The sequence below is a fragment of the Salmo salar genome, chromosome ssa15 (genome assembly GCF_905237065.1).
Source record: "Salmo salar chromosome ssa15, Ssal_v3.1, whole genome shotgun sequence".
Classification (NCBI taxonomy): domain Eukaryota; kingdom Metazoa; phylum Chordata; class Actinopteri; order Salmoniformes; family Salmonidae; genus Salmo; species Salmo salar.
In genome coordinates, this window is record NC_059456.1 from 45,769,527 (window position 1) to 45,793,875 (window position 24,349).

The 24,349-nt window shown below is 40.1% G+C and overlaps 1 protein-coding gene across 5 annotated transcripts in view; it reads right to left on the reverse strand.

The window, feature by feature from the left end:
* The window catches only part of ppp4r4 (protein phosphatase 4, regulatory subunit 4), a 143,964-nt gene that overhangs the window by 116,102 nt on the left and 3,513 nt on the right, over window positions 1-24,349 (reverse strand). The window lies entirely within an intron of this gene.

The following is a 24,349-nucleotide window of genomic DNA, read 5'->3' on the forward strand; positions in this document are numbered from 1 at the left end:
TGAGGAAACATATAGATTCAATGGTTGTAAAGATGGGGAGAGGTCTGTCCACAATTAAGAGATGCTCTGCTTTTTTGACACCACACTCCAAAAAGCAAGTCCTGCAGGCTCTAGTTTTGTCTTATCTTGATTATTGTCCAGTCAAGTGGTCAACTGATGCACAGAAAGACCTAGTTAAGCTGCAGCTGACTTAGAACAGAGTGGCACATCTTGCTCTTCATTGTAATCAGAGGACTAATATAAATATAATGAATACCAGTTTCTCTTGGCTAAAAGTTGAAGAGACACTGACTGCATCACTTCTTATTATTTATAAGAGACATTAATGCGTTGAAAATTACAAATTGTTTGCATAGTCATCTTACACACAGCTCTGACACACACCCGACACGCCACCAGTGGTCTTTTCACAGTCCACAAAATCCAGAACAAATTCAAGAAGATGTACAGTATTAAATAGAGCCATTATTGTATGGAATCCCTTCCATCTCATACAGTTAAAATGAACAGCAAACCTAGTTTAAAAGAACAGATAAAGCTACACCGGCACAACGCCTCTCCCCTATTTTACCTAGATTCTTTGTGTGATTATATTGATATGCAGGATATGTGTGCTGTTTATAAATGGATGTAGTTCTGTCCTTCAACTGTTCTTGTCTATTAATAGCTGCTTTCGCAACAGCTAATGGGGATCCTAATAAAATACCCCCCCAAAAATACAAAATATTGCTGCTGCTTACTGTTGTCATGTCTTTTTGAATTATAGCCGAATGTCAAAACACAGGTTTTAAAATGTCTAAATTTCATAGTCAATATGCTGAAAAAAGTCATGATATGTTGAAGACCGAGACATAAAAAATACTCTCCACACACACACACACACGTGTCACACTTGTGTTCAGATTACTTGTATTTTGCTAAATTAGTACCTTAACTGCTCATGCACCAAAATTTACCAAGCAGTCAACTCCAGACTGTAATCAATAGCGGGTGCAAATTAAATCACTCACATCGATATTGTAATCAATGGAACTGGGACAATAACTGCGGCGACAAGTACCATTTGCGCTCTTCTAAAAGACAAACCCCAACAAACTTGGGTATACTACATTTAACTGTTGTTAGATGAGAACCTGTGGTAGGCTTTTATCAACTTGTCTCGATATGGGCAGATGTTTACAGTAGATGGCCAATACGAAATAGGAAACACAACACTTTTTTAATAGGATAATTTAAATGAATCATCTCTCTAAATATTGACAGGGGTTGCCTTTCGTTTGAGTAATAGCTTGACAGTAAAATGTGTGTATTAGCTTGTGGCCAGCGACTTCTATACAGAGAAAGCTGCAAATTGTCTGTGCCATTCGAGTTTGAAAATGAGTACCAAATGAAATATATAAATCTGATTTAAGCAATCGATTTAGTCTCAGCGTGATGACAATACACTTTTCTAATAATATATCCAATCGGAGGTAAAAAAGGATGTGTAATTCCACAAAATGTTATGTGGTGAAAATGTTCTTGTGTAATGTAGTAACACATTTTGTCCACTATAGGGATGTTAGCGTAATACACTGAGTACATAAAACATTAAGAACACCTGCTCTTTCCAAATCATAGACTGACCAGGTGAAAGTTATGATCCCTGTAACTCCCTGTTAAATCCACTTCAATAAGTGTAGATCAGGGATGTGCAACTTTGATGGGTGTGGGGGCCACAACAAAAAAATAACTCATCATTAGGAGCCACAGTGGAACGTTACCTGCCCCAATGCATAGTGCCAACTGTAAAGTTTGGTGGAGGAGGAATAATGGTCCTTTGGCTGTTTCTCATGGTTCAGGCTAGACCCCTTAGATCTAGTGAAGGGACATTTTAACTATATAGCATAAAATGACATTCTAGACGATTCTGTGCTTCCAACTTTGTGGCAGCAGTTTGGGAAGAGCCTTTCCTGTCTCAGCATGACAATGCCCCTATGCACAAAGCGAGGTCCATACAGAAATGGTTTGTCGAGATCAGTGTGGAAGAACTTGACTGGCCTGTACAGAGCCCTGACCTCAACCTCATCAAACACCTTTGGGATGAATTGGAACGCCAACTACGAGCCAGGCCTAATTGCCCAACATCAGTGCCGACCTCACTAATGCTCTTGTGGCTGAATGGAAGCAAGTCCCCGCAGCAATGTTCCAACATGTAGTGGAAAGCTTTCCCCGAAGAGTGGAGGCTTTTATAATCAGCAGAGGGGGTACCAACTCCATATTAATGCCTATGATTTTGGAATTAGATGTTCGCGTACCTTGAAATAAACAATGACATTAACCCGATTGGTATTTAACCATTTATTTCTGAAAAATGTGCAGTATTTTGTTGATGGAGTTGTTGTAACTTGCTTGCTAGCTAGCTAGGTTATTCCATTCACAAACACTACGCTTGATCCGTGTGAGTGGGCCAATTCGCTTGCAATACCCGGTGCACTTAGATTGCTGACAATCTTAGTTTTTTATCATCTACTAGCAACATAACATGTTAAAACTCTCTGGGCGCTTTAGTTTCTACTTACCCGATTCACCTCCATCACCGAAGCCACCCGCTGTCATGCTGTAGTAACACCGGTGGTGTCAGTGGACTTGGAGCCTACATTGACTATGGACACAGGGCCGGTTTTTAGCCTCGGCTTCATGGTGAATCCACTCTTCCACTGTTGATAGCCATCGTAGTTGCGCCAGGGGTTCCCCTGACCCAGTCTGCCTGCCGCATCCTCCCAAAGCAATCCCACTTTCTTCCAATCTTGACGCATTTCGGCCAAACATGCATACCGGTAAAAAGTGCACTGCCGCAAGCACCAGGGTGTATTATTATTATTATTTTTTTAAATATACTTTTTCCACCTAGCCTACCATCAGGCCACTCCCTTCTTGACATCAAAGCCACAATGTATTGTTGGCAGGGACTGAAACTAACTTTTTGGTCCACCAGCCACTGTGGCAGGTAGATTTTAAAATCTACCAGCCACTCAGATTTTTTACCAGACAATTACACACCAAAAAAAAACAGATGAGCATGCTTAATAATGTTTCAATTTTTTTTTAATGTACTACTAGAAGTGATGTGGTATATTGCTCAATGTTATTTCATCAAAAATGTTCAGCTGCCCTTTTAAGGGTGGGAGGTTACCATGGCAACAAGGGCACTCGAGCTGCTGAGTCAACAGTGATAGTGTCCCTGTGAGATAGATAATCTGACTAGTAAACAATGTGTCTTCGCTAATAGTTGAAGCAAACTTAAACATTGAAAAATAACCTTGTAGTGAACAAAACAATGTATATGAATTGACAAGAAACAGAAGAACAGAGTCTCACTTTAGTAGACTTTCAAGTAAATTAGACCAACTTTTATGCCTGTGCGCAGCGCTTCTAAAAATGTATCTTACTTCAATCACAGTGCTCACAGCTCTCCAACCAGACAGTGTTGTTGTGCGCAAGGTCGGGTATTACTGGATTCGTAGTTCTTTGTGTGGTTAGCTACCAGTTATGAAACAAAATGACAAACACTTTGAAAACAGCTACTGCACCTTTCATTTTGCTATCAAATCAAATGTATTTATATAGCCCTTCTTACATCAGCTGATATCTCAAAGTGCTGTACAGAAACCCAGCCTAAAACCCCAAACAGCAAGCAATGCAGGTGTAGAAGCACGGTGGCTAGGAAAAACTCCCTAGAAAGGCCAAAACCTAGGAAGAAACCTAGAGAGGAACCAGGCTATGAGGGGTGGCCAGTCCTCTTCTGGCTGTGCCGGGTGGAGATTATAACAGCACATGGCCTAGATGTTCAAATGTTCATAAATTACCAGCATTGTCAAATAATAATAATCATAGTAGTTGTCGAGGGTGCAACAAGTCAGTAACACAAGAGTAAGTGTCAGTTGGCTTTTTCATAGCCGATCTTTGAGAGTATCTCTACCGCTCCTGCTGTCTCTAGAGAGTTGAAAACAGCAGGTCTGGGACAGGTAGCACGTCCGGTGAATAGGTCAGGGTTCCAGCAGGTATGGGACAACAGGTCTAAATGCAGTCATACTCGACTTCTATTTGTATTTGCAAATGCGAGTGAAATGCTTGCACTGTAGAGCCCTGACCACCTGTGAAATAGACATCTTACCCAAGAATGCCAAAATTAATATCAGAAAGATATAGACTTCTGTAGCACAAGCAAAAAGAAAATAATAATATTAATACAAATTAAAAAAATCAGCATCTCCGCTTTGGCAAAAAAGGTAGTTGAAAATTAAGAACAGTATCTTACAGGATTCAATAGTTGGAATTGTAAGAGATGTTGACCTTTCCCTTTCTCTGCGATTGTCATTCTAATGGAATCCAGCAAAAACACAAAACATCCACATCAAATGTTTTTCTTGATCAAAAAACATGGAAAACAAACACTTTTAATTTACCATCCTGTACATCACTGTATGGTACATAGGCTGGTCATCTAGAAAAGGGCCTTCCCCAAACTGTTGCCACAAAGTTCGAAGCACAGAATCGTCAAGAATGTCATTGTATGCTGTAGCATTAAGATTTCCCTTTTGGCACTATGCATTCAGGCAGGTTGCGTTCTCCTGGCATCCGTCAAACCCAGATTTGTCCGTCGGACTGCCAGATGGTGAAGCGTGATTCATCACTCCAGAGAACGCGTTTCCACTGCTCCAGAGTCCAATGGCGGTGAGCTTTACACCACTCCAGCCGACGCTTGGCATTGTGCATGATGATCTTAGGCTTGTGTGTGGCTGCTCGGCCATGGAAACCCATGTCATGAAGCTCCCAACGAACAGTTTTTGTGCTGACGTTGCTTTCAGAGGCAGTATGGAACTCGGTAGTGAGTGTTACAAATGGTTTCCACTTCACAATAACAGCACTTACAGTTGACCGGGGCATTTCTAGCAGGACAGAAATTTGACGAACTGACTTGCTGGAAAGCTGGCATCCTGTGACGGTGCCACGTTTCATATAAGCCCTTGGGCTTCCAACCACACCTGCACAACGTTTTTATATAATTTTATCTGTATTGTTGTCTATCAGTTGTTTTCTTTGGTGCAAATAAATAAAACATATCATGCAAGTATTTTTATATTCCGCAAATATTATTAGATTAACTGTTTTGTACAGAACATTATGAGACTCAAGTTACAAATGCTGGTAAACACTCAAATACATTTAGTTTAAATATTTTCACAAAAGTAGTGCACCGAGTCTTTGCTAGCAGTTTGGGGCCTTTACACCTTCCCGTGGCTATGGATGGATCAACAACATTGTAGTTACTTCACAATACCAACCTAACTGACAGAGTGAAAAGAAGGAAGCCTGTAAAGAATAAAAGTATTCTAAAACATGCATCATGTTTGCAATAAGGTACTAAAGTAATACTGCCAAAGATTTGGCAAAGCAATTATCTTTTTTAATTATCTTTTTTCAGGATAAAAAAGAAACGGAATGTAGCTAAGCACAGGCAAAATCCTAGAGGAAAACCTGGTTCAGTTTGCTTTTCACCAGACACTGGGAGATGAATTCACCTTTCAGCAGGACAATAACCAAAAACACAAGGCAAAATCTACACAGGAGTTCTTTACCAAGAAGACAGTGAATTTTCCTGAGTGGCCGAGTTACAGTTTTGACTTAAATCGGCTTGAAAAATCTATGGCAAGACCTAGCAATGAATATTTTTTTTAAAGAATAATGGCCAAATGTTGAAACAATCCAGGTGTGGAAAGCTCTTAAGGGACTTACCAAGAAAGGCTCACAGCTGTAATTGCTGCCAAATGTGATGTATATGTGCTAACATGTATTGACTCAGGGGGTTGAATACTTATCAAATACGATATATTGGTGTTTTTTCCCCCATATATTTTTTACAACTGCTAGAATTTTTCTTCCACTTTGACAGTAGAGTATTTTGTGAATATCGTTGACAAGAAATTACAATTAAATCCATTTTAATCTCACTTTGTAACACAACATCATACTTTTTGAAGGCACTGTATATCTTAAAATGACTGCACTTTAATGAATTTGACGATGCAAATTTGCAGCCCATTGTAAGCAAACAAAACTGTACAGCACTTTGAGATATCAGCTGATGTAAGAAGGGCTATATAAATAAATTTGATTTGACTATGGAAGTAAAATTGACACGTCACTTTCATAGGGTATAAAAACAAGATGAAATACTTACCCTAGGTGCTTTCTAGCCACAGTTTAACTTTGTTAAGACAATGTCCAATCCAGGTAGAGTCAATAGACACTCATAAATACCGTAGTAAGCTTAAGGTCAGGCTTCCAGTTTCATAACTCATAGTTAACATGTCAACCCACTCTTGTCCTCATGAAACATAGATGAGAGATACAACTCAATCTGTTTCTTTCTCACCGCATCTAATCTCTCTTGAACAGGAAATACCAACTAAATTATTAATAAATGTCAAATGCAGGCTACATAAATCACACCTAACACCTAGCACTTCATGGATATCTGAAAGAACTGGACAAGTATAAAGTATATTTTGGTTGTAGCTGCAACTTAGACTAGGTCGAATTTTCCCCATATTGCTTATACTCATTCAATCCTTTTAGATCTACACTTGTGCCTAGGAGCAGCACGTGGGTTTGGGGACAGGGACTTTGCTTATATGTACAGTAAACTAGCCACCTAATAGCCTTTAATTACCCTGCTCACAAACTGATGAAAGTAAGCACAGTATCTCCCTCCCTTTAACTGTGAATGGTATGGGGAGTTAATTGTTAGACAAATGGACTGGACGATAGGATGTTGGGATGACTCGTTGGGGAATATGATCAAACCTTACTCTATCGCTCCTGTAATTAGAGCCCAGCCCATAAAACTTTGATGGACCTAAAAACATCCATTACATACTAGCAACAGTGTGGCCACAGTTTGACCAGGATCTTGTTCTTTTGAGTGATGGGTCTAGACAGGAAGAAGACAAGTCAAGGCGAGGAACAGGTGACTCCTCACACTCTGACGTCCCCAATGCGGGACACGGCCGGCTGACTCTGTCGGGGACATATGGGTTCAATCAAACGCCATCACTCCCAGAATGCAATATGCATGGCCCCGTGGGACATTGCCGAGGTGGCGAAGAGAAGATGGAAAGAGACGGCGATACGTTGAGATTAATCTTATCAGCAGATAAAGATGGAGAAGTTAAGGATGGGTCAGTACGCATCACAGGGCCAGTTATAACCTACCTGCATCTGGTGCTGATACAGTGCATTCGGAAAGTATTTAGAACCCTTGACTTTTTCCACATTTTGTTATGTTACAGCTTTATTCTAAAACAGATTACATTTGTTTTTTTTAATGCCTTATAACAACAAAGCAAAAACTGATTTTTTGAAATTTTTGCAAATGTATTCAAAATAAAACACTGAAATGTCACATTTAAATAAGTATTCAGAACTTTTACTCTGTATTTTGTTGAGGCACCTTTGGCTGCGATTGCAAGCCTCGAATCTTCTTGGATATGACGCTACAAGCTTGGCACAGCTGTATTTGGGGAGTTTCTCCCATTCTTCTCCGCAGATACTCTCAAACTCTGACAGGTTGGATGGGAAGCGTTGCTGCACAGCTCTTTTCAGGTCTCTCCAGAGATGTTTGATCGGGTTCAAGTCCGGGCTCTGACTGGGCCACTCAAGGACATTCAGAGACTTGTCCCGAAGCCACTCCTGCGTTGTCTTGGCTGTGTGCTTAGGGTCGTTGTTCACCTTCCAACAGGACCTTTGCCCCAGTCGGAGGTCCTAAGCGCTCTGGAGCAGGTTTTGATCAAGGAGCTCTCAATACTTTGCTCCATTCATCTTTACCTCGATCCTGACTAGTCTTCCAGTCCCTGCCTCTGAAAAACATCCCCACACAGCATGATGCTGTCACCACCATGCTTCACTGTAGAGATGGTGCCAGGTTTCCTCCAGATGTGACGCTTGGCATTCAGGACAAAGAGTTCAATCTTGGTTTCATCAGAGAATATTGTTTCTTATGGTCTGACAGTGCGTTAGGTGCCTTTTGGCAAACTCCAACCAGGCTGTCATGTGGCTTTTACTCTACCATAAAGGCCTGATTGGTGGAGTACTGCTGAGATGGTTGTCCTTCTAGAAGGTTCTCCCATCTCCACAGAGGAACTCTGGAGCTCAGTCAGAGTGACCATCGCGTTCTTGGTCACCTCCCTGACCAAGGCCCTTCTCCCCGATTGCTCAGTTTGGCCGGGCAGCCAGCTCTCAGAAAAGTCTTGAAGGTTCCCAACTTCTTCCATTTAAGAATGATGGAGGCCACTGTGTTCTTGGGGATCTTCAATGCTGCAGAGATTTTTTTAGTATCCTTCCCCAGATCTGTGCCTTCGACAAAATTCTGTCTCGGAGCTCTACGGACAATTCCTTTGACCTCATGGCTTGGTTTTTGCTCTGACACGCACTGTCAACTTTGAGACCTTATATAGACAGGTGTGTGCCTTTCCAAATCATGTCCAATCAATTAAATTTACCCCAGGTGGACTCCAATCAAGTTGTAGAAACATCTCAAGGATGATCAATGAAAACAGGATGCACCGGAGTTAAATTTCGAGTCTCATAGCAAAAGGTCTGAATACTTACGTAAATAAGTCATTTCTGTTTCATTTTTCGCTTTGTGGGGTATTGTGTGTAGATTGATGAGGAAAAACATCTATTTAATCTATTTTAGAATAAGGCTGTAAAGTAACAAAATGTGGAAAAAGGGAAGGGGTCTGAATACTTTCCGAAATGCACTGTATATATTATACTAGCAATGCTAGCACTGTAAATGAGCTTATTTTGGATATTATGCGTTTCTGAAGAGGAAGGGGAGGGGTGGTTGTTTTAAAAAAAATCTATGTCTACTCACAGCCAATCAGCCAGCAGCTGCTGGCAATCAGCACTCCACTCATACTTACTTTTCCAATATGATCCAGGCTCTCGTTAACAACGTGAGCGAGGCCTGGAAGCCAAGGCTACAATACGAATAACCGTGTCTGATTTTACTTGTCAAACCAGGCCCATGTGAATGTTCGTTGGTCCATAGGGGCCATGTTGTTTGACATACTAGCCTGTACAATTTTGAGTTGAGACCTTGGTCCATAGATGTTATATATCAAGTTTTGTGTAGATTAGTCATTTGGAGCCAGAGGAGTAGCATTTTTATGTGTTATGTGTGTCCATTATGGAAGCCCTTATGGGTCTTTGAGGCAATGTTGTTCCTTGTGAGGAGAGGGACCTACAGTGTGTACTGAATTTCTTGACTGTACGTTTCAAGGGGAAAGGGGCGTGAGCTTTCCAAGTTTCCATGTTCAATCATATGTTATAGCGCCACCATGTGGCCAATTGGCATGTATAAGAAGGTGTGGCCCATGGCCCTTTACCATCATGCAAGGTTGCATACTGCTACGCCTTACAATCTAATGGGTATTTTATTTATTTATTTTACCTTTATTTTGACAGGGAGTCATGTTGAGACTAAGGTTTATTTTACAAAGTAGCCATGTAACAAAGATACACACAATAAATACAAACTATACAAAACGCAACAGAATTACAAAAAAAATGTTAAGAAAAAAACCACATTCTTTGGTAAAAAGGTATTGAATGAGCAGTATGAATTGTCCTAGAGGCACTAATACAGGGATCTCCAACCATTTCTAGCATGAGAGCTAAATAATTTAACACTGAACCAGGAGTACTAATGTGATTCCTGAAATGCAGAGCGTATTGATAGAATATTTTTTTCTAAACTGAAATTATACTTTTGTTACATTGTTTGCTAGCTCAGCTGGTTAGTGGTTATAGCTTTGACTGCATATTGACAGTGAATTCAGAGTCATTCAGTGATTAGTTACAATAAAAACAATTTTACCAGGTTCCCGTGAAGCAATTGTAATGGCAGTCCACCACAACATACCCAAGAGTTTCCTGATTAGCAAGGGCTAGTCTGTGTTAAATTTAATTGTCTATTAGAAACAGTTTGAGATCATTGTGAGGGGATTTAGCCAGTAGTTGAATGGGGAATTGGGCTTCCTGGGAAAATGCTGTCCGAGGTTGCAACACGAATCATGGGGGGCGGAGCTTAGCGAAGGGACATTTATACAGAATTTGAGATTATTCCACAAATAAGGTGCAAAAAAACTAAAGGCTGTTTTACCTAACTCTGCAGAGCCCGAAGGAATTCCTAGCATTAGCCATCCCTGAGACCAGGTATGGTAGCTTGCACGTCTAAGAGGATGTTAGGTACAGCGAGTTTTTGTAAAATAGCTTTTTAAATTAAAAGAGATTAATATATCGACCTACGTGACATCAAAGAGGGCTAAAAAACGTACTGTTAGAGAATGCAGTGATGTGTAGTAAACCTGTCATCTGTAATAAAGCACAGTGCGCTATGATAAACTGCATCCAGCAGCTTTAATGAAGTGTCAGCTGTATTCATATTGATGATGTCGCCATAGTTGAAGAACGGTAGGAACGTCGACTAAATGATCTGCTTTCCACTATTTAGTGAGAGGTATGACCTATTTATATAGAAGTAGCATTTCTTTTCTCAGCTTCTTAACTAACTCTTCAATATACTTTTAAAAGACAGGTTGTCTATCTAGATGCCAAGATATTTGTAAAACAGGGAGATGATCAATGTGGGCACCATCCAAAGTACATATGTGACTCGTTTCAGGAAACTAGGCACATGTCACACGTCAGTACGTCACAGGAGAGGCAATTGCCCATAAACAATTTTTTTTATCAAAATGGAACATGTGAACTTTCATGTGACTTAATAAAAAAACTTGTATGACATCTGTAAATACGAATATAATTGTTAAATTACGAGCATAGTTGGTTAAGCCAAGGAAAAAGTCAGGAACCTTCCCGCTAGCCATGATTGGCTGAGATAATGGATGGGCTGGACATGCCAAGAGATGAGTTTGGATTGGTCATTTTCATTGCAAGTTAAAGCGTACTGTTAGCTAGCTAGCTAACATTAGCTGGCTGGCTCGCTAGCTAATATTAAGTGTATGATTTGTGTAGTAATATTATTCATATCTCAGAGCCATTTGCATCGCTAGTTACAGCTCAAGGTTAGCTAGCTAGTTAACACTGAACCTAGTTGGTTAGCTTTAGCTACATTCAGATTCATGCGGGTTAGTAACATTATGTGTTGGGATTAAGGTTCATTGTTTAGTTAGCTACATGCTAAACAATAGACTCCACTATGCAAGTAACCATTTCATTGTACCGTTTACACCTTCTGTATCCTGTGCATGTGACAAATAAACATAGATTTTATTTGATATAGTGTGTGTTTAGCAGAGACGGTAATGTGAGGAACAACATGACCTGCACCAAAGTCAAATTAGGATATAACCTTAGGCCAACGAGACAGACAGTGTCCAAGTTTTAAAATACTCTGGTAGAATGCCCAGCTTTTATCTCCTCACACTCACAACCGTAAGCTATTTTCTGTAATTAGCTTGCCATTAACTTGTAAATAATGATCTTGTTGGGAGTTTATTTTCCTCCTGAGTGGCGCAGCGGTCTAAGGCACTGCATCACTATTGTAAAGTGGTTGTTCCACTGGATATCATAAGGTGAATGCACCAATTTGTAAGTCGCTCTGGATAAGAGCGTCTGCTAAATGACTTAACCTGTTGGGGCTAGGGGGCAGTATTTGCACGGCCGGATAAAAAACGTACCCAATTTAATCTGGTTACTACTCCTGCCCAGTAACTAGAATATGCGTATAATTATTGGCTTTGGATAGAAAACTCCCTAAAGTTTCTAAAACTGTTTGAATGGTGTCTGTGAGTATAACAGAACTCATTTGGCAGGCCAAAACCTGAGAAGATTCCTTACAGGAAGTGGCCTGTCTGACAATTTCTTGCCCTCCTTGATCATCTCTAACAAATACAGGGATCTCTGGCATGACGTGACACTTCCTACGGCTCCCATGGGCTCTCAGAAGGTGGGAAAAAGCTGAACGATGTAATTCCATCCCCAGGCTGAAACACATTAGCGCGTTTGGCAAGTGCTCTATCAGAGGGCCATTAGACTGAGGCTCGTGCATGAGGGGATAGCATGCTTTTACTTTCACTCTCTTTGTAATAAAAAACGATTTCCCGGTTGGAATATTATCGCTTTTTTACGAGAAAAATTGCATAAAAATTGATTTTAAACAGCGGTTGACATGCTTCGAAGTACGGTAATGGAATATTTACAATTGTTTTGTCACGAAAAGCGCCGTGCTCGTAACCCTTCTTTACCCTTTCGGATAGTGTCTTGAACGCACGAACAAAACGCCGCTATTTGGATATAACAATGGATTATTTGGGACCAAACCAACATTTGTTATTGAAGTAGAAGTCCTGGGAGTGCATTCTGACGAAGAACACCAAAGGTAATAACATTTTTCTTATAGTAAATCTGACTTTGAGTGCTAAACTTGCTGGGTGTCTAAATAGCTAGCCCTGTGATGCCGGGCTATCTACTGAGAATATTGCAAAATGTGCTTTCACCGAAAAGCTATTTTAAAATCGGACATAGCGAGTGCATAGAGGAGTTCTGTATCTATAATTCTTAAAATAATTGTTATGTTTTTTGTGAACGTTTATCGTGAGTAATTTAGTAAATTCACTGGCAGTGTTCGGTGGGAATGCTAGTCACATGCTAGTCACATGCTAATGTAAAAAGCTGGTTTTTGATATAAATATGAACTTGATTGAACAAAACATGCATGTATTGTATAACATAATGTCCTAGGGTTGTCATCTGATGAAGATCATCAAAGGTTAGTGCTGCATTTAGCTGTGGTTTGGGTTTATGTGACATTATATGCTAGCTTGAAAAATGGGTGTCTGATTATTTCTGGCTGGGTACTCTGCTGACATAATCTAATGTTTTGCTTTCGTTGTAAAGCCTTTTTAAAATCGGACAGTGTGGTTAGATTAACGAGAGTCTTGTCTTTAAAACGGTGTAAAATAGTCATATGTTTGAAAAATTGAAGTTTTTGCATTTGAGGTTTTTGAATATCGCGCCACGGGATTACACTGGCTGTTGAGTAAGCGTCCCACCTAGCCCATAGAGGTTAAATGTAAAAAATGTAAATCTCAGTGCTTGAGGCATCACTACAGACCCTGGTTCGATTCCAGGCTGTATCACAACCGGCTGTGATTGGGAGTCCAATAGGGTGGCACACAATTGGCCAAGCATCGTCCGGGTTAGGGTTTGGCCAGGGTAGGCCTTCATTGTAAATAAGAATTTGTTCTTAACTGACTTGCCTAGTTAAATAAAGATTAAATAAAAATGTAAATAAATAATAATTCATACAAATTAAGTTAAGACGTTGTCAGCTATGATATGGTCATTATTTGAACTGGCTAGCCAGATAACTTAACATTAGCTAGCTAACTAACAAGCTAGAAACGAACCAAAACATTGTTTAGAAAGTTGCTTTTAGTTGTCTGGTTTGCTAGATTGACATATACTAAATTCATGTTTAAACGGATGGGTTTATTGGTGTTAAAATACACCAGTTATGCTATTTTGGACCACCAGGCTGCTTTTTTGTGTTTATACTTTTTCATAATGACACGTTTGATGTCAGATGACAATAGAATGTTCATGATGTCACTGCGACAACCCTCTACAGACATGTCGATAGACGTAGGATAAACCAGCCTTTAGGCTTGAAATCTTTGGTTGTGTAGTACACTACCATACTCACTCTGTTTAGCACATGGCCTCTCATGTGAATCCTTAAAGAGATGGGTGAGGCTAATGCTTAAGAGGGTGTGACCAATACTGAATGAGTGTAGACAAAGAAGAGCTTTCCAGTAGGTGTACCAAAACATTCAATGGCCATTTTCTCAAAAGTGGGGTTACAAGTTCATCAACTTTTAAAGCAGAATGAATTTCCCATTGTTCCTCAACTGTAGTGTATGATATACCATTTTCTAGCTCTGAGCTCCACTTTTATCCAATGTAAAAAAACACAATTATACATTTTGCTACATAAGACTGAATCGAGCCGGTCGGTCAAATATAATTAAATTATCAGAGACATTTTTATGTATTCTGGAAAACAACTTGGTTTAACCTGCATTCAATACTAATTTCAGTTCAATAAAGGTTTTCTGTAAAGCATGAAGGGAGACTGCAGTTCAGAAAGAGCCTGATCAACCGTGGGGGCAATAGCCCCTGTACGCCTATGTAGATATTCCATAAAAATTCAGCCGTTTCCAGCTAGAATAGTCATTTACGACATTAACAATGTCTACACTGTATTTCTGATCAATTTGATGTTATTTTAATGGATAAAATATGGACAAAAATGGACAAAAAACAAGGACATTTCTAAGTGCCCCCAAACTTTTGAATGGTGTGTACGTGGTTGCAAAAGGCATCAGTGTCTTAACAGCACGATTTGCCAAGGCAAGAAACTCTGAGAGCAGCCCTATCCAGAAATCTGATTAAATTCAATTTTCACAGAACCGCTTGTTGCAATTTCGATGAGGCTCTCTTGTTCAGATATCGGTAAGTGGACTGGAGGCAGGGCATGAAAGGGATCACGAATCCAGTTGTTTGTGTCGTCCGTTTCAGGAAAGCACCTGCGTAATTGCGCACCCAGCTCACTCAGGTGCTTCGCTATATCACATTTGACATTGTCCGTAAGCTTGAGTTCATTTGCATACAAAAAAACTCATATAATGATGGAAAGACCCGTGTCTTGTCCTTGCTAATGCAGACAGAAAATAGCTCCAACTTCTTAATTATAGGCTCAATTTTTTCCCGCACATTGAATATAGTTGCAGAGTCCCTGTAATCCTAGATTCAGATCATTCAGGCGAGAAAAAACATCACCCAGATAGGCCAGTCGTGTGAGAAACTCGTCATCATGCAAGCGGTCAGACAAGTGAAAATGATGGTCAGTAAAGAAAACTTTAAGCTTGTCTCTCAATTAAAAAAATACTCAATTCAATACTTTGTCCCTTGATAACCAGCACACTTCTGTATGTTGTAAAAGCGTTACATGGTCGCTGCCCATATCATTAGATAATGCACAAAATACACAAAATACACAAGAGTTCATGGGCCTTGCTTTAACAAAGTTAACCATTTTTACTGTTGTGTCCAAAACATATTTCAAGCTGTCAGGCATTCCCTTGGCAGCAAGAGCCTCTCGGTGGATGCTGCAATGTACCCAAGTGCCATCGGGAGCAACTGCTTGCACGCGCGTTACCATTCCACTATGTCTCCCTGTCATGGCTTTGCGCCATCAGTACAGATACCAACACATCTTGACCACCAAAGTCCATTCCATACTTTGAATCAGGTAGCATTTGTGTTAAAAAAAGGTGACCCATTTTTCCCGTGTCCAAGGGCATTGAAATATTTGATATTGATTTATACACTTTGTTCTGTTGGAATTTAGAATTCCCAAATCAAAGCTTTTGTTTAAATAGAAATGTCAAACACACAAACTGAGTGTGGGGATGGTGGAAGAACATCACAGTATTTTAAAATATTATCTCATGTTGTCCTGGTTTCCAGTGTTTTGCAGAAGAGGATGTCTTCCTTAATTGGCCCCCCATAAACATAACGGATATATACCAGGAGCTGTGCCAGGCCCGACACGTCTGTTGACTCATCCAGCTGTAACGCATATGATTCCCTGGCTTGTATGAGAAGCATTAATTGCTTCAAAACATCTCCTGCCATGTCAATGATGAGTTGTGAAACAGTGTTGTTTGATGAAGTCATTGTCTGTATAGTTTTTTTTTTGCCTTTTACCCCAGCATTGTCCCTGCCATATCCACGGCAGCAGGAAGAATTAAGTCCTCTACAATGGTATGGGGCTTTCCTGTCCTCGCCACTCGGTAGCTCACCATATAAGACGCTTCTAGCCCCTTCTTATTAATGGTATCTGTTGCTTTTATACATGTCTTACTACTCGAAAGTCGTCTTTATTCTCACTCAAAAACTCCAGTGGCTTATTTTTCTAAATTGTCATGTTTCGTTTTTTAAATGTCTGCGAAAGAGTGAAGTTGTGAGATAGTACTTTTGCACATATAACACACTGTGGCTGAGGAAAGTCACTACTCCAAATATAAGTGAACCCCAAATCAATGTAGTTCTCATCATATTTGCGCCTCTTCAATGGTCCAACGTCCCTGTCTGTTGTTCGGTGCTTTCCCGGGTAAGGGGGCAGTAGCTCTTCGGCTGCATCAGATTCACAACTGTCAGTGTCCATGTAGGCTAGGCTAACAACAAATGTAGAATTACTGACGCTAGCAGTGGATGTGCTCGTGGAAGCAGAACAACCTGTGTCATTGACAGGTGCAGGTATAGTACTGCTGGTAGTAGCAGTACTACCAGTAGAGCTGTTACGTGGGCCTTACTTTTAACCATTTATCCATTTTCGAGCAGATGTAATGAGCAGCAGCTACGTTTGGGAACCGTTAGTGGAATGTTCCAGAAGGCATTTCTGCCAAAAAACATGCGACATACACCTAGTTTCCTGAAACGAGTCACAAATATATACAAGCATGTGCCTTTCCAAATCATGTCCAATCAATTGAATTTACCACTGGTGGACTCCAATCAACATATCAAGGATGATCAATGGAAACAGGATGCACCTGAGCTTAATATCGAGTCTCATAACAAAAGGTTTTGAATACTTATGTAAATAAGGCATCTGTTTAAAAAAAAAATCATACATTTGCAAACATTTCTAAAAACCTGTTTTTGCTTTGTCATTATGGAGTATTGTGTGTAGATTGATGAGGATGTATTCTTGTTTTAATCTATTTTAGAATAAGGTTGTAACGTAACAAAATGTGGAAAAGGGGAAGAGGTCTGAATACTTTCCGAAAACACTGTACAGTATATACTCCACAGGAGCGGAATAAGTGGAACGGTATTAAATACATCAAACACATGTTTCTGTGATATACTCCTAACCCTAGACTCCGCGATTGATACTTTCATTTCCATGTTTATTTGAGCTAGCTGCACATATTCCTCATTCATCTCTACTATATCTTGACATATTTCATTATGTTGATGTCTTTCCTATGAAGGGTTAAACTATTTTTCATTGTCATTATGTGAAAGGGTAAAAAAAAAGTTTTATAACCTACCAATGGCACAGGGTTCGCACTTTCGTCAATTTCTTGTCAGATCGTAAATCACCTCAGGCTTGACAGCTGCAGTTCTCAAGTGCCACACAGACACTGAACAATATTGTCACTGGGGCATACCCGTGCTTACTCAGGAAGTAAACAAACTCAGCATAACAGGTGAAAGTTTAAGACCTTAATTATGTTTATGAATTTAAGACCTTTATTATGCCATGTGATGATATCAGAACGCATCATTGCAGTTCATAAGAGAACGTGCGTACATCCGTAATGGATCACTCACAGATAGCCAGCTAGCTTACTAACATAAACACACTTCGGAAGCAGTAGGGAGTGCATGAACATTTTATCATGATCGCGTTATGCAGTGATGCTGACTAGTGAGTCCATAATCATTTTATGAAGCGTATGTAACAGTCACATCCGTTACGCTTAGAACCGTGTACTGACAAAGATAGAAAGGCAACCAATTACACATCCCCTAAGCCCTTGATGAAAGTTAGCTTTGCATAGAAAATTTGAATACATTCTCACTCGAAATGCGTCGACAATAACTTTTTTTTTAAATGTTAGGGATGTGACACAGCCTGTCCAAATCAGTGTTATATCTTTACTAGATTGTAAAATTCTATACTAGCACTCAATGGACTAAAATGTGTTTGATATTGTTTCATGAACCTTCTGACTTCGTCAGAAACACAGGAGGACAGATGTGAGTACCAAAACAAGTTCTGTGTGCCATTGCTAAAAGCTATGAAATCTGGTTGACTGAAAAGCCTTATTTTGAGAGTTTGTATCCAACCTTGTATTAACAATAACACAACATTTGGAAAACATAAAGGCCAACTATAGTCTGTACATCAAAACACACACATTCAATTAAATATGAAAGTAGTTTAATTAGGAAATTAGCTATTTCGTTCTTTCATGCTCAGATTGACCTTACCATTGAATTTCCCCTTACGGAAGAACAATAATAATAACCAATGGCAACAAATACAATAGGATTTCTTGCAGCTTTGCTGCTTGATCCCCTATCAATCCAATATCTTACTCAGAACTCCAAATAAATCAAGGTCACTGGAATGGGACACATGCAGGCCTAGCAGACAGCTAAGTTAGCATCGCACAGTGATCTCCACACATTCCCTGGGAACTCAAGAAGTGACAAGCTAGCTTCTTGCTCCAGAAGTTTCCACGGTTGACTCAAGTGTGTTGTTAGGAGAATGCAGATTCAAATGTTGGGTCTGCAGTGGCAGAGATGGACCCTCTACACACAATCAATATGTAATAACAGTCAATGTTCAATGGTTTGTAAATTCCCACATTTTCGAAACACAGCAAGACTTCTCCATGTGACTAATTTGGCGACTAAGTTATAGCCAAGATGTCCAGTCAGGCATTTTCATTTGGCAACTTGAAGCCTTGATGTCCAGACAGGGATTTTCCGATGTTCATTAGCTACAGCAGCGTTTTCCAAATTACAGTTGAAGTTGGACGTTTACATACACTTAGGTTGGAGCCATTAAAACTTGTTTTTTAACCACTCCAAAAATGTGTTGTTAACAAACAATAGTTTTGGCAAGTTGGTTAGGACATCTACTTCGTGCATGACACAAGTCATTTTCCCAACAATTGTTTACAGACAGATTATTTCACTTATAATTCACTGTGTCACAATTCTAGTGGGTCAGATGATTACATATACTAAGTTGACTGTGCCTTTAACAGCTTGGAAAATTCCAGAAAATAATGTAATGGCTTTAGAAGCTTCTGATAGGCTAATTGACATAATTTGAGTCAATTGGAGGTGTACCTATGGATGTATTTCAAGGCCAACCTTCAAACTCATTGCCTCTTTGCTTGACATCATGGGGAAATCAACCTCAGAAAAAGAATTGGAGACCTCCACAAGTCTGGTTCATCTTTGAGAGCAATTTCCAAACGTCTGAAGGTATCACGTTCATCTGTACAAACAATAGTATGCAAGTATAAACACCATGGGACCACACAGCCGTCATACCGCTCAGGAAGTAGACGTGTTCTGTCTCCTAGAGATGAACGTACTTTGGTGCGAAAAGTGCAAATCAATCCCAGAACAACAGCAAAGGACCTTGTGAAGATGCTGGAGGAAACAGGTACAAAAGTATCTATATCCACAGTAAAGCGAGTCCTATATCAACATAACCTGAAAGGCCGCTCATCAAGGAAAAAGCCACTGCTCCAAAACCGCCATAAAAAAGCCAGACTACGGTTTGCATCTGCACATGGGGACAAAGATCCACCTTTTTGGAGAAATGTCCTCTGGTCTGATGAAACAAAAATAGAACTGTTTGGCCATATGTTTGGAGGAAAAAGGGGAGGCTTGCAAGCCGAAGAACACCATCCCAACCGTGAAGCACGGGGGAGGCAACATCATGTTGTGGGGGTGCTTTGCTGCAAGAGGGACTGGTGCACTTCACAAAATAGATGGCATCATGAGGGAGGAAAATTATGTCGATATATTGAAGCAACATCTCAAGACATCAATCAGGAAGTTAAAGCTTGGTCGCAAATGGGTCTTCCAAATGGACAATGACCTCAACCATACTTCCAAAGTTGCTGCAAAATGGCTTAAGGACAACAAAGTCAAGGTATTGGAATGGCCATCACAAAGCCCTGACCTCAATCCCATAGAAAATTTGTGGGCAGAACTGAAAAAGCATGTGCGAGCATGGAGGCCTACAAACCTGACTCAGTTACACCAGCTCTGTCAGGAGGAATGGGCCAAGATTCACCCAAGTTATTGTGGGAAGCTTGAGGAAGGCTACCCAAAACATTTGACCCAAGTTAAACAATTTAAAGGCAATGCTACCAAATACTAATTGAGTGTATGTAAACTTCTGACCCACTGGGAATGTGATGAAAGAAATAAAAGCTGAAATAAATCATTCTCTCTACAATTATTCTGACGTTTCACGTTCTTAAAATAAAGTGGTGATCCTAACTGACCTAAGTCAGGGAATTTTTACTAGGATTAAAATGTCAGGAATTGTGAAAAACTGAGTTTAAATGTATTTGGCTAAGGTGTACGTAAACTTCTGACTTCAACTGTAGGTGTTGAGACCTGATTAGAAAATGGGGTCGCGGGAGGAACTCTGAAAAAGTATATAAAAATGGGGTCATGGTAGGGATGTTAACGGTTAACCATTAACTGGTTACAGTGAGGGAAAAAAGTATTTGATCCCCTGCTGATTTTGTACGTTTGCCCACTGACAAAGAAATTATCAGTCTATAATTTTAAATGGTAGGTTTATTTGAACAGCGAGAGACAGAATAACAACAAAATAAACCAGAAAAATGCACGTCAAAAATGTTATAAAATGATTTGCATTTTAATGAGGGAAATAAGTATTTGACCCCTCTTCAAAACATGACTTAGTACTTGGTGGCAAAACCCTTGTTGGCAATCACAGAGGTCAGACGTTTCTTGTAGTTGGCCACCAGATTTGCACACATCTCAGGAGGGATTTTGTCCCACTCCTCTTTGCAGATCTTCTCCAAGTCATTAAGGTTTCGAGGCTGACGTTTGGCAACTCGAACCTTCAGCTCCCTCCACAGATTTTCTATGGGATTAAGCTCTGGAAACTGGCTAGGCCACTCCAGGACCTTAATGTGCTTCTTCTTGAGCCACTCCTTTGCTGCCTTGGCCGTGTGTTTTGGGTCATTGTCATGCTGGAATACCCATCCACGACCTATTTTCAATGCCCTGGCTGAGGGAAGGAGGTTCTCACCCGTCCATCATCCCTTTGATGCGGTGAAGTTGTCCTGTCCCCTTAGCAGAAAAAAACCCCCAAAGCATAATGTTTCCACCTCCATGTTTGACGGTGGGGATGATGTTCTTGGGGTTATAGGCAGCATTCCTCCTCCTCCAAACAGGGCGAGTTCAGTTGATGCCAAAGAGCTCCATTTTGGTCTCATCTGACCACAACACTTTCACCCAGTTGTCCTCTGAATCATTCAGATGTTCATTAGCAAACTTCAGACGGGCATGTATATGTGCTTTCTTGAGCAGGGGGACCTTGCGGGCGCTGCAGGATTTCAGTCCTTCTCGGCGTAGTGTGTTACCAATTGTTTTCTTGGTGACTATGGTCCCAGCTGCCTTGAGATCATTGACAAGATCCTCCCGTGTAGTTCTGGGCTGATTCCTCACCGTTCTCATGATCATTGCAACTCCACGAGGTGAGATCTTGCATGGAGACCCAGGCCGAGGGAGATTGACAGTTATTTTGTGTTTCTTCCATTTGCGAATAATCGCACCAACTGTTGTCACCTTCTCACCAAGCTGCTTGGCGATGGTCTTGTAGCCCATATCCAGCCTTGTGTAGGTCTACAATCTTGTCCCTGACATCCTTGGAGAGCTCTTTGGTCTTGGCCATGGTGGAGAGTTTGGAATCTGATTGATTGATTGCTTCTGTGGACAGGTGTCTTTTATACAGGTAACAAACTGAGATTAGGAGCACTCCCTTTAAGAGTGTGCTCCTAATCTCAGCTTGTTACCTGTATAAAAGACACCTGGGAGCCAGAAATCTTTCTGATTGAGAGGGGGTCAAATACTTATTTCCCTCATTAAAATACAAATCAATTTATAACATTTTTGACATGCGTTTCTGAATTTTTTTGTTGTTATTCTGTCTCTCACTGTTCAAATACACCTACCATTAAAAGTATAGACTGATCATTTCTTTGTCAGTGGGCAAACGTACTGGGGATCAAATCAGCAGGGGATCAAATACTTTTTTCCCCTCACTGTAGTTGCCAAAAATACATTTGACCTGTCCTGCTATTGATCTGTAGAATAATTTGCATAATTTAGAGGAAGTAAGTTGGCATGTGTGTATTTTTGTTAGTCGTCATGTATCTTATCACATATGCACAGCATACAGAGCCTAGTTTGAGGAGTGGAATGGCCGATCACTTGTCAGACAGCGTGAGAGCAGCTCCTCAAAAAGCTGGTACTAGAGTGAAACATGCTTTTATATGCCCAGTCATTGAGCAAAACATAACAATTACAAATGCAATGGCGTGTTAAAAACTGTTTTGATGGCCACGATTAAAAAGAGCTAGTATTTGTATTTCTCAATCTCAACTCGTAATTAAAGTGCTACTCCCATTCGCCATTTGAGCGCATAGGCTATATAGTCAACGGTAGGCATGCTATCAGCGAGTCACCCACCACTTTGCAATGTGAGCTTGAGGCAGTATAATTGTTTGAAACCTGCACGTTTTACTTTACTTCACATAATGATGAATGTCTAACCTTGCTTCAAAGTAGCCTAGCCAAAATCCAACCATAGAAACGTGGAGGCAATTCTTTTATAGAGACATCCTCTTGCCATTAACCAGCATTTCTCTCCTGTTCTATTGGTTTTCATATTAACTTTCTTTCATTGTCCAGAAGCCAAAGGCACAATCCTAGTCATATTAGCAACCCATCATAGTTGTTGCTTTTAGAATCCGCCTCTTTCTAAGAGTCTAACAGAGATTTTCATCTCATTCACTTAAGGAAATGCATGCTTAAGGTGTGCTGTTTAGTAGGCTTGGGCGGTGTACCCTATATACCATATACTGTGGTATTTGGAAATAGCCACAGGATCGTATTTCAATACCATTGAAACTATTTATTTGAATTTCTTCAATAAATTTTCCTATTTGTGGCTACTTTTACAGTACATACCTGCAGTCGACTTGTGCGATATGTTGGGAGATAAAGCTGAGCGTGTTCTTCATTTCACCTGTCACATTATTTTACATTATGAAGCTAACCATAGTTCCCCAGAACAGTTAAGCCAGTCAAGTGTTTGTTTGTAAATAGCACAACGGGAGAGAGGGAGAAGGTGAGTCCAGCTGTGTATTGACAGGGGTCACATTTTATATTGAAAGTGAACAGTGTTTTTTTGCTTCAATAGAGTGACCAGGGACATGCAACTATACATTAGTGCAACACATTTGGCAAAAAATAGTTTAATTTTCATCAGATAACAACAGAAGTGCAACGCTATTTGGCTGGCAGCCACACAAGTAAATTATCTTACAAAGAAAAAGAAAGGTATTTTTCGCAAAAACGATGCATGGCTATCATATTTCTAATGTTTATCATAGAAAGAATGTAGCCAGCTACATTTCCTAATGTTTCGATTAAAGTTAATTTTGCATCTTACCGGAGAAAAGTAGACTGGCTACACCGAGAAAAGTACAGGAGAAAAGTCAGAGTGGTGTTGATAGAATGCCCATTCGTAAATTCTCATCTGAGTGGAGAAGTGCAACTGAAGCACAAAATAAGTCTGATGCCGAGCAGAAATTACAATAAGAAGCATTTTAGATCTGTGTTAACAAAAAGCAGCAAGATATTTCTTAGGCATTTTATATTTTTCCCTGCGTCAAAAACAAAGAATTCTGCGTTAACTAGCAAGTTTAACTTAGGGGTCGTGTTATCTAAGTAAGTGGCTGAATTAATACTAGTGAAGGGGCATCCTAATGTGTTAGCTTTCTGCCGCGTTTGAAAAGTCAAAGCACTTTGGATGAGTTATCTGTACAGCTGCCACAGCTATCTTTTGATTTCCTTACATTTTTTTTTATCCTCTGTTCTTGCCTTGTCCATGGAAATTCACTATTACTTGTGCTAATTTTGTTAGCATTCTGGTAATAGAAGTCCAATGGGCTCCCCCTTGTGTACCAAGCCAGTAATACTGTAAATCCTGGGATGAGACAAGGACGGTATGACGATATGAAAATCTGGATACCCACCAACCATACTGTTTAGAACTGTGTTTTCACGCAAATTGCATTTTGGCAAATGTTTGAAAATTACTTTTTATTAGCTGCTTCATTACAGCAGTTGCATGTTCAATTATAGGCTATAGCCTTTTGACTAAGGCAATAGGCTTGCTATAGACGCTTGTTTTGATGAATCTCTTAATGAAAAATGTCCGTTCTTTGTACACCTACAGAGTATTTTCTGTTGGTATTGTCATTTTACTGCTTGGAAAACATTTAACCATTTGTTGACCGGTTAATGAGGGTCAGTTAGTCGGAAGCTAAATTGAACGAAACCCTGAGATAATGTTTATTGGAGACATCAGATAATAGCTCCACCTTGCCCTCTGACCGCATTA